Raw genomic sequence first — 15,340 nt, forward strand, 5'->3', positions numbered from 1 at the left:
AGGAGAGGACCTGCACTGCAAGTGCTGCTGTGACCTCGGTCTGGAAGAGACAATGGCTTGAGTGTCTGGGGAAAGGGCCCCTGCCTTCACATCGGAGGAGTTGGAGAAACTCGTGGATGGGGTCCTCCCCCAGTACACGCTACTCTACGGTCCTCCAGACAAACAGGTAAGTACACTGGGAGCATGCTGTATGGGCTATGCCTGTGTGGAGAGGGGTGGATGTAAGAAGGAAGGGGGGAGAGTGCGCGTGCATGAAACGACGGTGAGTGCATGTGCCACATGCCAAGGGTAGGGATGGGGGCCAATGACTGTGACGGTGCAGTTGGTAATAAGTTTCTCTTTCCCCTGTACAAATCATGTAGGTCAGCGCCCACCAGAAAAAAGAAATTTGGCGTGCCATCGCCAAGGACGTCCGGACCCTGGGGGTCTACCACAGACGGAGCACCCACTGCCGGAAAAGATGGGAGGACATTCGCCGCTGGAGCAAGAAGACGGCGAAGGCTCAGCTGGGGATGGCCTCCCAACGTGGGAGGGGTGCCCATCGCACCATGACCCCCCTGATGTTCAGGATCCTGGCGGTGGCATACCCGGAGTTGGATGGGCGCTTGAGGGCACCACAGCAGCCACAAGGGGGTGAGTACACTCTCATCCTGCTGATTTAGCGCGCAGTGGAGGTGTCTGGGTGGGGGAGGTGGGCTGTGGGTTTCCCTAGGCCAGGGTGAGTTTAGTAGGCAAGGTCCCACCATAAGGCAGGCCATGTGGCACCCCACCCCACCTCTGTAGAGTGCCAAGTACACCTAGTCATGCCCCTGTGTCATCCATGTGTGAAGATGTCATCCATAGCCTAGTAGGCCATGTCCCAGGGATTGCACAGTGGAGCCCAAGAGCGCGGCGTAGTGGAGGGGGCTTCTGTGTCTGTCATGTCTGCCAACGGTAGCGGTAATGCATGCACTCAACATGTCTTTCTTCTGTCGTCCCCCCCTTTTTGTGGTCTCCCTATTCTTGTGTGCATTAGCATCATCAGGCAGAGGAGCAGTGGCACCGGAGCACGAGGGAGCTGCATCCCACATGTCCATGGAAGGTGAAACTACGGACTCGGAGTTCACCAGTAGGACGGAGGGCGAGGGGAGCTCCACCGCGGGGACAGGAGCTGACACCAAGGACACAGACTCGTCCTCTGATGGGAGCTCCCTTGTGGTGGCGGCAACATCTGTGCCCCCTGCATCTACAGGTACAGCCGCCATCCCCCCTACCAGCACCTCCCTCCCAGCAGCCCCTCAGCCTTTGCCCCGTGCCCGCTCGCCCAGGAGGATGGGCATCACCTTCGCCCTAGGCACCTCAGGCCCTGCCCCAGTCACCCCTGCTGCCCTCAGTGAGGAGGCCATTGACCTCCTCAGGTCCCTTACTGTTGGGCAGTCTACCATTTTGAATGCCATCTAGGGTGTAGAAAGGCAGTTGCAACAAACAAATGCATTCCTGGAGGGCATTCATTCTGGTCAGGCGGCCCTTCAGCTAGCTTTTCAGACTCTGGCCTCAGCACTGATGGCAGCCATTGTCCCCGTCTCAAGCCTCCCCCTCCAACTTCTTCCACCCAGACCCAATCCCCTGTACCCCAGCCTATCCCAAGCACACCTTCAGACCAGCATGCACACACCTCAACACACAAGGGAAGCTCAGGCAGACATAAGCACCACACATCCCACAGGCACTCACGCAAGCATCACACACCTGCAGACACACCAACATCCACTGCCTCCACTGTGTCCCCCTCCTCCTCGTCTCCCTCCTCCCTCCCAGTCTTGTCTACACTCACACCTGCATGCACTACATCTACAGCCACTACTGCCATCACCAGCACACACACCACCACACCCCGCTCACGTGCAGTCACCACCCCCACTACCATTCACACGTCCCCTGTGTCCTCTCCCAGTGTTTCTGTGACGCCACCTCTCAAGATACACAAACGCAGGCACACACCCACCCAACAGCCATCCACCTCGCGACAGCCTCCAGCACATGCACCTTCACCCAAAGTCACCAAACGAACACCTCCTACAACCACAACCTCTTCCTCCACTCCCAAACCCCCTCCAGCTACCCGTCCCAGTGTCTCCCCAAAACTTATCCAACTTTGACCTCTTTCCCACACCTCCAGCACCCCGTCCGTCTCCTAGGTCCCGACTCTCCAGGTCCCAACCTAGCACCTCAGCCACAACACATCCGGGACCAGTGGTGCCTGTAGTCACCGGAATCTGGAGTGCACCGGCCACCAGGGCAGCCATTGTGGCACGGAGCCACAGCACGGACAGTCCCCCACCTGTCAAGCATCAGAAGTTGGCCAGTGCCCGGCGGTAGAGGGGGAAGACTCCAGCCACCAAAGCTGCTCCCAGGGGTCCCGGTGGGAGTGTGGAGTCAGCTGCGACACCTTCAAAGGTGGGGAAGGGCCACAAGAAACCCGGCAAGCCTGGGAAGAGCAGCACGGCGGAGGAGACCGCCCTCACCCCGCTGCACAGGAGTCCACCTCCATCATTCCCGCTGCCCAGGAGGCCCCCGCCATCATCCCCGCTGCCCAGGAGGCTACCGCCATCATCCCCGCTGCCCAGGAGGCCTCCGCCATCATCCCCGCTGGGACAGAGAGGACCACCAGCACAAGCCCCGCTGGGCCAGAGAGGACCGCCAACACAAGCCCCGCTGGGACAGAGAGGACCGCCAGCACAAGCCCCGCTGGGCTAGAGAGGACCGCCAGCACAAGCCCCGCTGGTCCAGAGAGGACCGCCAGCACAAGCCCCGCTGGGACAGAGAGGACCGCCAGCACAATCCCCGCTGGGACAGAGAGGACCGCCAGCAGCTGAGTCGCTGCAAAGGAGCCCGCCGCCTCAAGCACCTCTGAACAGGGCACCGCCGCCTCAAGCACCGCTGAACAGGGCACCGCCGCCACAAGCACCGCTGGCCCATGAGTGCCAAGGGCACTGACGCTACTGAGTCAGTCATGAGCAGGATGAAGCACTCTGGGCACCAGGCCCCCTCCACCCACTGTAGAGACTTGAGAGACTGTGGCTTTGCACTCCCCAGGATTGAACAGTGGGCATGTGGCCCCCTCGTGGATTTGGCGTCATGCACTCAACCGGCTGAGGTGCCCCCCATTTCCCTCCACCTGAGGTGCCTGATTTCTTGCTCTCTGATGCCCCTGCAGTGTTCTCTCCGTCATGGTCGGGGATCCTGTGTGGGCCTCGCCCATACCGTGTGGGCCCAGTGATCCACGGACTGCTTTGGAGCACTGCCTGGACTACTAAGCTTGGTGTATATTTTGTTTATGGTGTATATATATTTTTTCGCGTACTTGATTTTAATATATTACAATGGTTACACTCATTTTCTTTTGTCTTTGCATTCTTCCGGGGGGGTTGGGGCGGGTGTAACTATAATGTATCATGCTGTATTAGTGTGTGTGTTGTAGTGGGTGAGGGTGGGAGTGGGGGTGTTGCGTGTGTGTGTGTCTGTTTTTTGCCTCCCCTTTTCCCTGTGTCGTAGGTGCAGTACTCACCGTTGTCTTCTCTGCCGGCGTTCGTGCTCCTGGTAGAGGAGCAAGAAGATGAGGGCTGGGAAAATGTGCAGCTCTGTTTCCATGGCGTCCGAGTTCCTCGTGGGGTGTGTAGAGGTGAGCGTTTTCCCTTTGAAGTCCTGTTTCCGCTGTGTTTTTGTCCGTGGTGAATCCGCCCCGGAAAAGGTGGCGGATTGGTAGGTTGTGATACTGTGGGCGTACATTGACTTCCGCCTGTCTGTTGGCGGTAACCGCCAAGCTGTTTGTCTGTACCGCCGTGGCGGTCGGAGTGTTAAAGTGGCTGTCTTTGTTGGCGGTTTCCGCCACAGTCGGAATTCCAATTTTTTTATCGCCAGCCTGTTGGCGGTCTTACCACCGCTTTAAAACCGTCCGCCAGGGTTGCAATGACCACCTATATGTTTTGCAGTCTAAAGCCTCTTTGTGGTTGTAAGTGTGGGCTGACATGAGGTGAAGCCGGGCCTGCAAGAAGCATTTTCTTTTAGCCCTAGCGCATGGGTTCTCACATCATTGAGTTATCTTTGCAGTGAAGGTTGCTTTCAGGATCGATCATGGGTGCTAAAGTAATGCCACATTTTTTTCTGTTTAAAATGTATTCAGGGTGTTTGCTGATTCTTTATGTACATTTCTTTTGTATAACTGTTACATATGTTGCATGTACAATGTATCAAATTTCTTCCTTAACTTCCCCAATACTTTTGTATACCTCCTCCTGAGGAAGTACTGACGAAAGTGTGAAGTTGATAGAATAACAATGGCTGCAGACATTGGCTTTATTGTATAAACAACCACAAATTATTGATAACAAAGGAATATCATACCAATATTTCAAATAAATGTTTGAAAATGAAATTGAAGAAGCCAGAAAGAATTTCTTGTGTATCAATTATAACTCAAAAAGCGACATTAAAGGGTCAAGCATAGCATGTTGTCACTAAACTGTGAAAAAATTATCTTTGAGCCAGATGCATGTTAGTCCTCAGCAGCATCTGTAAAGAACACTAAATTACTAAATTACTAGAGTGCAGCTGGGTGCCCCGTATAGTAGCATTAGACCGATGCACCCATAGATTAAACGTAGAACATTGATAAAAGTTCCTAAATATAATTATAAAGCGAACCACTCGATAAGGAATGCACAGAACAGCGGATTTTCTTGTTGATCAACATTAAACTCCAACGAAAATCTTTTGAGATTCAACATTATTGTCTCTATATCTCCGTAAGTCATTATTTTCACTGTAATCTAATGGAATATCAACTTTGAGCATGAGTTCATCTTGGTTTCAAATCACTGCAACAAACAAAAGATTTGCTTGACAAAAAGCATACAAATATTTTGTCACAGATAACCTTTATTTCGCTAAACATCGAGAGGAGATTGGACCTTATCTATGTATTTCTCTGCTTAGATAATTGGAAATTTAAGACCTTTTGTCCTTCAGCAGCAGTAATACTGCTTAATGGTTACACAAACATAGAGTGTGTGTAGAGACAATTTAATTTACATCTCCATGCTACGCAGATAGCCTATGGTATGACATTACAACACAGAGCATAACATAACATTGAACAACATGAATATCTAGATACGATCACATTTGTTGTCTTTTGGGGAATTTAAGAAACTGACTCATTGTATTTTGTGGCAAAAAGAAACCCAGTCCCCTCTGATCTTCCCATGGCCTATTCTACATCTTTAAGGGTCTGGAGCAGGAGAAACATTTATTCACATGAGGCCATGGTGATCTCGTTCTCCTGCAGCCTCATTTGTCTTTGGATTTTCAGGGAAGCACCATCAGAACAATACAGTGCTGTTTTGGCCACATATGTTGATGAGAAGAGGTCAGATCCTTGTACCGGCACACTCCCTATGCCTCTGGCTCTTACATCTTTTAAGATTATAAGGAGGAGAGGCTGATTCGCACCACCGTGGAGGTATTCCTGCTGTTCCCTGGTGGAAGACAGATATAGAAGAACCTTTATATGGGCAACTTATAGAGGGTTATTGTCACCAGTTTTAAAGTGTTTTTTCCATACCAGGACCAAATGTTGTTTTGAAAACAAATGTCACAATGTCGAGCTCCATAATATCGATCAGCACACATATCATCAACTCCACAGTATTGACTATCAATGTGGCATCAAGGTCAGTTGATAGAGTGCTACAGTGCCAGATGTACATATCTCAGTGTTTGCTATTTCCAAATAGCCAATTTTTGTGATTCTCTACTAGGAAACTGCAAATAGCAATGTACTAAAGGGTGTTTCACACTGTTTCCGATTCCCAAAGGGTGGCAAATGGACTTGCCTCATCAATATTCATGAGGTAGGTCGCAATATGCGACCCATTGGGAATGGCCAAAGCTCACAGGGATGTAGCATTCTGGGGTCAGCGGACCATCGTGTCTGTGACTGCTTTTTAAATAAAGTAATTAGTTTGGGAAATGCAGTCCATTTTCCTTAAAGGAAAACAGGATGCATTTCAAAAACAAAAATGAAAAGTTTTCTTTTCATTTTTTAAGAGTAGGCAGTGGTCTATAGGAACACTGCCTATTCTTAAAAAATATTTGCACCCACATTCACAAAGGGAAAAGGGGCCTATGGGGACCTCTTCCCGTTTCCGAATGGGTTACCACCTTCTTTAAGCAGTCAGTAAGGAGTGAGTGTTTTGCAACCCCATTTCGGTCAATGAACATTCATGCATACCACTTCGAGTCGCTGTTAGGAAGGGACCCCCTTAATATGCCCCTACCTAATACTGAATCGCTAATCCATTTTGTGATTTGGTAATAGGTTATCAAATCTCACAATAGGATTTGGTACATGGGAAAATGCTTTTTAGCTGTCGCCAAAGGCCTGATTCTCAGTTTGCGACCTCTAAAAACTTTTGTAAATCTGTCCCAGAGTGAAGAAAATAGTTCCTATTCATGACTATGTATCTACTTACTTTGACCATATGTTGGTATTCAATATTTTGGATTCAACATAAGTGCAGGCCTATATTAAAACTGCAGTATTGTGGCAGGACACCAAAAAAGGTCTCTGGAAAGTCAGAAGTGATATTTACATTATGAATGTGCCATGAGACTGTGCCTTTAAGAACAAGAAATATATTCTCACCTGAAAGCACATTCTATTTTACAGTGTGGTCCTTTTTATTGCATTTAAATGATGTATGAAAATATTCGGTCTATGTATGGAAAATCTAATATGGCTTTGACATACTCTTTTGTATTTAATGTTTGGTTGGTCACAGGTTTTCAAATCATTTTAAATACAAAGAACTGAAGTGAACTGTAACATTGAATGAATATTTTTTACACTGGCTGAACAGTGTAACTTTCATAGCCAGTGAATCTACAGCTCAAGTAGTAATTAGATTTTTGAGATTGGACAAATCACCAAGAAGAAACAACACCTAAGTGTAGTCAGAGTGCCTTAGAGTTGAGTTCGTGATTAAATAGCATCTGTCCTTCATTCTGTAAGTTGCAGCCCCTTCCACATTAACAGTGATAAAAATAGATTTTTGTGAGATTAACTGAAATTAACCAATTTGTTCTGCAGACTGACCAAGCAGCCAAACATTGATGAATGTATTTATTGACATATATGTATTAACAGTTTTATATGGTGAGGCATAGACCCAATGGGTAATGGGTGACAGAGCACTTTAGAAGAGCACAGTAATCAGTAACGGGTTACAAGAGGCATAATACAAATGTCTAAAACATATGAAGTGAGTGAAGATCCTAAAATCATAATTACAAAGTGTGTTAGATGTCCCAGTACAGAGAGAAGGATGAGCAAATCAATTTACATGCAAGATAGATAAAAGTGAGACTAGGTTGGTCAGAAAAAATACAGAATGGATACTTTCTAAACTGAAAACAACTGTCTCTGCACAGCGAGTGAGCCTGAACTTAGCAGGAGTTCTCCCCCTCAAGAATATTTGTAAGAAAATTGGCAAAAACATGGATTCTACAACACATTTGTCAATGTATGGTCATGTGTATTAGTTTAAAGCATAGTACCCTACAGAGCACCACGATACAACAATCTTTATTGGGGCTTGTCAATGATTCCCTCACCATCACCCTCTAACAGTGCCTCTCATCTCTTCATAGCTGTCTCTCATGTGTATTTAATTTGTTTTACAATACCTCTCATACCAGCATAGGGTGTTGGAGCACTTACAGAGACAATAAATCACACGTCTGTAAATCAGTCTGTAGAAAATGTTATAAAAGACAAAGGGGACTATGAGGTTTAGGATTCATATGTCATCCATACTGGTAGGTATTTTTGCGAACAGTGCTTACTCTGGGGAAGCATAAACATAGGATTCAGAAGGCAACATAGTGGTTAGGGTTGACTTTTCTAATAACAATTTATTTCTACCCAAATAAACTCTTTTTAGAAAGATTAGTATAATCAAACACTGGGAAAAACATACCTTTCTAACCTGTTGCATGCTTCTCTTTGATGGTAGTTCATAGCTCCCTGTGTTAGATTATGATTGTAACTTATCAACTGCACAGTAACAGAAGGATCACTATGACAAAAGCGATATGCTACGGAGCTATGCACATAAAATACTGTTCTATAATCTGCACAGTACACGTTCTTTCCAGGATTCATATTAACCCTCTGTGCTACCTTAGATGAATCAAAACTGCCACTAGACAAAACTCTGATCTATCCCCAGCAGGTACATTAATCACCAGAGTTATCCTGGCACTTTTATTGTTGCATGAAAACTGTTGGATATACAAGGAACTCTACAGTGCTTTTAAAACTGCTGTACTGCACAAAACCAGCCCCCGAGTAATAAAAGCCAACCCTCCATCCTTTCAGCCTCCCAGGGAACTTGATGCCGGTACGTCCAGTCGAGCCTTGGGAGAGTTAGAACTAATTGCCTTATGAATAAAGTGGACTATCTTACAGAAATTGTTTGCATCCATGACTGCACTAAGATTTGGAGAAATATGCTCTAACTGTTTTGCACTAGTATTGTTCCTGTCTGCTGTGCTTGATGACACTTTGATAGGAACACCAGAATTTCTATTAATATTGAGTTTTCCTAGTTGTGCAGTCATACCACAAGGGCTTGAATCACATATTTGAATTTATTCTCTGTGGTGAAGGCTTTTATTTATCAAAGTAACCAGAGCTGATATTGTCCCCCTGTATTCAATGACTTGATGTATGCCTGCAGGTTCAAGTTCCTATCCAAGATGAAGGCAAGATATCTGGCACATTCAACAATAATGGGGTGACAGTTCATCACTGACCAAGCATTGACCCACACCTAGGGCCTTATTACGAGTCTGGCAGTCAATAGACCGTCAGACTCGCAGTGGCAGTCGGACTGGGCAAACCCGCCAACCTACTGCCGTCCCGGAACCTTGGTTCCTGCCCATCTACCCAGTGGGAAAGTTGTAATAGGGCAGGTGGAGAGACCACAACCTCGACGGCGGTCTCTTCACCAAAGGTCTGGCAAACTCATAATCAGGTCAGTCGATGATATGAAAATTATCAAAAGAAATTCTGTTTTAAGTGGCTTGAAGTGATGTGCTGTCATCTAAAATTGGATCTCAGATAGGACTTGGCATACATTTTCAATGTATTTAGGAGAGGGAATTTTAAATAGAGCTCTTTGCTGTCCAAGTAACAGGGGAATGTGATCTTTGAATGTTTTTGGAGGTTGCAAGTGATTCCATATATATGTTGAGAAGAGTGAGGTAGATGATAGGCTCTTCTGAGACAACTTGTCAGAGAGACGATCAGCTTGTCAGTTTTACATGTTGATACCACTTCTAGAAGAGGGATAAGAACCAGCTGAAAACTCTTCCTTTCAGTCATATTCTCTCCTTTAGAATTTCTAACAGATTGGCTTGGTTTACTGTGTCACGTTCTGCTGGCAGGCCCAGAACTTGTAAGAGGCAGAAATTACCTTTTTCTGGGATTCAGATAGCATTGTCAGCAATTTTTATAATTGCTTTTTCTGTGCTTCTCTGAAACTCGTCTAAGGGGTTATTACATTTGTGGCATCTGTGAACATTTCAAGCTGAACTTTGAGGCAACTTTTTAGAACCTTTGTAAAACTTGAGAGGTTAGAAAAAGGGCACCAATTATTAAGATGAACAGGGTCTGCTCTTGTTTTTTTTTGTTTTTTATAAACATTTTTATTGAGTTTACATAACAACGACATAAAGCCCAACAGGTCGCAGCGGAGCCGCGCAAACCAAGCACTACGTCAGTCATTAGCATAAAATAGAGCAAAGACCCATGGTCAGGAAACGACTTTGAGGATTCAAGACAATGCACCTTACAAACGTATATTACCCCATATCGGCCACCCCCTCCCCCCAGGTCTCCATCCATTTCCCCCACACCTTATCATGCTTATTGGGACAGCCCCTTGCCTCGTACACAAGTTTTTCTTGCTGAGCGCACCAGTCAACTCCCCTACCCCACTTCGCTACCGCTGGAGCTGTCTCAGACTTCCAGTTCCCTGCGATATCCCTCTTGGCCACTAAACAGGCCGTTCCGACAAAGGCCCGATCTGCTCTGTTGGAACCCACCCCCTCAAGGACCCCCAAGAGGATGCTCACCGGGGCAGCTTCCATCTCCACCCGCAAGACTCTGGTGATCTCTGTCACCACTGCCCACCAGTAGGATATAATATGTGGGAAGGTCCACACCATATAGAAGAAATCTGCATCCGGGCCTGCGCATCGCGGACAGTCAGCTTGAGGTCGGAGGCCCATTCTATGGAGCCTCGCAGGGGAAAGATAGGCCGCATGGAGATAATGAGTCTGCACAACCCGGAATCGGGAAGTCATGGTTAACGTCCTCGAGGCCACCAGGGAGTCCCTCCAGTCGTCATCATCTACTGGACCCACCCACGGCTCCCATCACCCACGAAGCTCGTCAAGGGTCTGTGCTGTGTGTGTTGTCAATGTACGATATATGCGCGATACTCCCCCTTTATCCAAGTGCCCCATCAGCGTCTTGGCCTCAACGGGGCTGAACTCAGGGAGCACTGTCCCAGTCTGAACCTGTACATGCAGTGCATGACGGAGTTGCAGGTATTTGTGGAATTGGGAGTGAGTAAGGGAGAACTGCTTTTGAAGCTCCTGGAAGGACCGCATGTGTGGTCCTACATCTCCAAGCAGTGATATGCCAATAAGGTCCCACTTATGAAACCGCTCAAGTGCTGAGATAACTTTTAGCCATGCTCCCTGCCACAGCGGGGTGTGTTGCGTTAGATGGTGCCACCACCCCGTCTCTCTCTGTGCCACCCTCCACCCCATCAGTACCACCCTCGTCACCTCCGGGAGTTTGCACGGCAAGGGATCGCCATGTAGCATCCCCATTAAAATAGGAAAGCCAAGTGCCAAGAATTCTAGTTGGTAGGCGGGGTCCAACCAGCCTCCCCCAGCCAGTCATTGATCACCAGCAGCTGCATTGCAAGGTAATAAAGATAGAGGTTGGACATCCCAAGCCACCCTCATACACATCTCCCTGGCAAAAGCAGAACGCTAAGCGAGGGCGGGAATTGCACCATAGGAACCGTCGTGCTACGGTCTCCATTTCTTTGAACCATCTGCTAGGGATGTGGTAGGGGTAGCTCTGGAGTGGATAGAGGTATAGAGGGAGTACCATCATTTTGTAGAGGGCTATCCGGCCCAAGACAGTGAGGGGCAGAGACCACCATCTCTGGAGGTCCTCCTTGACTCTCCGGGTTAGTGGTTCCACATTAAGGGACCACACCAATTCAGGCAACAACGCTATTTGCATGCCCAGGTATCGGAAGTTGTTGCGTCGGATAGGAATGGTACTCTGCCAGTCATAGCAGTCCCTGGCCAGGTAAAGTGGAATCAAGAGAGACTTACTGGTGTTAAGCTTCAAGCCGGAAGCCTCAGCAAACAGGTCCAGCAGCTGCATTACTCTAGGACCGCTACTAGCTGGGTTGGCTAGGAACAAAAGCACGTTATCTGCATATAATGCAATGCGGTCTTCTCTCCCAGTGGGCCATTACCAGCCCTCAACCAAGGGGTCCTCCCTGATAAGTTTCGCCAGCAGCTCCATCTCCAGGGCGAACAGGAGAGGGGATAGGTGACACTCCTGACGTGTACCCCGGCGGATAGGGAACTGGTTGGACACCATTCTTTCACCTGCACCCGGGACGTTGGATTGGAGTATAGGAGTCCTACTAGGGCTTGAAACCGTGGCCCGAGCCTGATTTTCAACAGCACTTGCTGAAGGTAGGACCAGTCCACTGTATCAAAGGCCTTCCCGAAGTCTAGAAGGAGAAGTGCCAGTGGAGAGGTCAACAGGTTCCGGTTGGCCAGGGCCACATGTAGTCATCGAATACAATGTCTGGTGTCTTGTTTGTTTTAATATTGGGGGTCCTAGACTATTTTCAAGCAATGAGGTTCTGAGCCTTGTGACTGTGCGTTATAGGTTAGATTTGTCCGAAATGGCGTAACTGAAATATTTAACTCTTTGACAAGCCAATAGAATTGATTCAGGGAAATGTGAGGAGAGTTTAGTTTTGCCAATAGTATTTAGGGTTTCTAATGTGGCCACTGTTCTGAAGGATGACCACTTGACACTGGGTTTCTGTTTGGTGTCACAGCTCATGTGGACCATCAAAAGGGACAGACATATCTAAATCTTTTTCATCTTATCCTCAGAGATGGTGGACAATTTCTCACACTTATCTTTGAAGTATTCTGTGTGCAATTCTTCACTTTCTCGCAAAACGTATTGGAATATTTTGCTTAGTCAATATACTTCTAAAAAATGTGTGCTTTGCTTTAAGGAAGTGTTCTTTGTGTTTTTTCTTGAAAAAAAGAGGAGGGATTAAGTGTTTATTCCTTTTACTTTTTAGAGCTGTTGTGTCCATGATTCTTGCCATGTTTCAAAGTATTAGTTTACTAGCCTATTTACTTACTGAACTGGGGAATGGAATTCAGGAAAAAGTTGTCCTTTCAGCTATGTTGGAAGGATCAATGTTATTTATATCTCTGATACCCATTGCTAGGGCCCTTAGGCTGGTCTAAAGCTAAGACTTTTATGCTCAGATCAATTGAAATAGATCAGACACTCAAAGGTAAACTTTGGCTCTGTTGCTTTTACTAGGACTAGAATGCAGGCTTCAGAAATATGTGAGAGTATTGCTCAACAGTGTGTAGTTATTATTTAAAGAGAATGTAGAGAACTGTGAAACCACTGCCTCTCTTCAATCTCCCTAGTGAGGAATGAAATCTCCAACGAAGATAAGTGAGGGATGATTTGCACTTTTGTGATGACTGAGTCAATCATTTTAACCGAGAGACATTTAAATTATGTGAATTGATTACCTTTTACTTTTTCACATTTAGTGGTCTCTTTGTGGATCATTGCTACCCCCAACCAGTTCTCTCTGTCCAATCAATGCAGATACTGGAATACTCAGGAAGAGAAAGGTGGTTTAGTTTTGGAAAGGATGACAAGTATAGCCATGTTTCTGTTTGTAGGAGGCTAGCTCTCTATGTAATGTGCAAAACCAGGCACACTGTGCAGAAAGTCCGGGAAACCACACATTGGTTTACAGAGGTAAAACTAGACCACCTAATGTTTAAATTATATGGTAGCTTGGTCGAGCAGTTAGGCCAATCTTGGGAAAGTGCAAAGCATCTGTTGTACCCAGAGTATCAATAAAGCAAGACACACACTCAAAGGAATAACTCAAGACCAATTTACAAAAATACTTCAGATTTTTATAAAGTTTATAAGACCAAGATCATCAAAATTGGGTAAGTAGTTTTTTAAATTATGATTTTTCAAAGTTTAGCAAAAATAGTCTTTTTGTGCGTAATTATGCGTCATAGGAACCAATGGGAGAAAACTTTAAAAATACATATAATATCAGGCAATGCGTTTACCAGTTTCTCCTTTTGCACATAGTTTGTCAGGAAGTCCTGGGGACTAGCTGGAGGAGTTTGGGCGGTTCCTGGTTTTGGCAGGAAGAGATACTATAAAGTCCTTGGAGCAGGTGCAAGACCACTGTGGGAGACCACTTGGAAAAGCAGTGCAGAGGTGTACTTCCTAAGGGTGGCACAATCTGTGCTGCTGCCCTCAGAAGCCTACCCTTAATACCTCACGTCCTGGGTACCTTAGTATAGTTGTAGGTGCACCTAAAGGTGCTTCCAATTGTGCCAATGCATCACAACAGTTTTCTGAAGGGGATCTGACCAAGGGAACCCAGTTAGGAGGGGCCCTGGGCACAAATAACTTTTAAACCAAATGAAATACCAGGCAAAATGTAGGGGCCAACCATGTCAAAAGAGACTCTTTGTCACACTGTTGCCAGATTGGAGCAGAAGAACTTTCATCACTCCTTGTCAAGGACAGGTGCAGAGAAGGTCTTTTGACTACAAATCTAGATTGCCCCAGGAAAATATGACTCCCCCAGAAGCCATGGTGCCCCCCTCCATAGAATAATATCCTTGACAGGTGACCAGTCTCTCCTTTAGAGAGCCACAGTTAGATGAAAAATCCACAAAGGGGGAAGTCTCCTTTATCAATCTTGTTATTCTTGATTGAAGGCAAAGATAGCCCTGGAACAATTCGCAAGGCACCCACCTTCTCCTGGCATTAGGAAGAAGAAATGGACCAAAAGAGAATCTCAAAGAAATATGATTTAACCTGATAGAAGCAAAACTCATAGCCAAAAATAGTAGCAAGGGGCGATGACTGTTTTGGGAAATCACACAATAAAATGCATTGCAATGCTGCAAGATCTTGGATTTGGAAACTCAGACATCCTCCAAAGGACAGAATACCATTTGGAAAGAGTTTCTCGTGTGTTTTGTTTCCACACCTTTCCAGGAGTTCATTATTTTTGTTAAAGAATGAATGAAAGTCTATAAAACCATGCAGAAAACTTAAACAATAACAATTTAAGCAAAATTCAGAAATACTAATATAAAAAACTAAAACAATAAAAAAAAAGAGATACATATCCGATAAAAATGAAAACATTTTTTAAATGTTACATGCAAAGTAATTAATATAAAAAATAAAAAAAAATAACAATTAAACTCCAATGATTTAAAAATTAAACCAAAAACATAGAAAGATAAAAACTAGCATTCCCACTCCAACCTAAGCTACTGAAAGGAATGTGTTGGATTTTAGAGGGGTCAAATTTAGTATTCCCATTCCAATCTAAGCAAAAGTGTTAAAATTGTTGGGCTTTGGACGAGTCAGGATTGGTTTTTCCATTCCAACCAAAGCAACATTAGGAAATGTGTTAGACTTTGAGGGGGCTGGATTTACTATTCCCACTCCAACCTGAACAATAATAGATAAAGGGTCTGATTAAGCTGCAGCTGTGGAGGTCTGACTGCCACATTACGAGGTTGGTGGACAGACCTGCCAACCTACCGCCACCCCGCCAGGATCTCAGATCCCGGCCGGCAGACGGTGGTCCAGGTTGTAATCAGCCAGGGTGGCGCTGAACTCAGCACCGCAATGCTGATTACAACCTTGTTCTCTGCCAGTTTTTATATGGCGGTACTACTGCCATGAAAAGGCTGGGCTGGCAGAGAATAGGTGCAGGGGGCTACAGGGAGCCTCCTGCACTGCCCATGACATGGGCAGTGTTGGGGTCCCTTTGCCCAGCACACTCAAAATCGGCTCTGTTTGCTGTGTAGAAAGTGTGCATTTCGAGGGTGCTGGTGTCCCCTGCGTGTGGCAGTATTGCCACTGGCTCTTTTATGA

Source organism: Pleurodeles waltl, chromosome 8 (genome assembly GCF_031143425.1).
Source record: "Pleurodeles waltl isolate 20211129_DDA chromosome 8, aPleWal1.hap1.20221129, whole genome shotgun sequence".
Taxonomy (NCBI): domain Eukaryota; kingdom Metazoa; phylum Chordata; class Amphibia; order Caudata; family Salamandridae; genus Pleurodeles; species Pleurodeles waltl.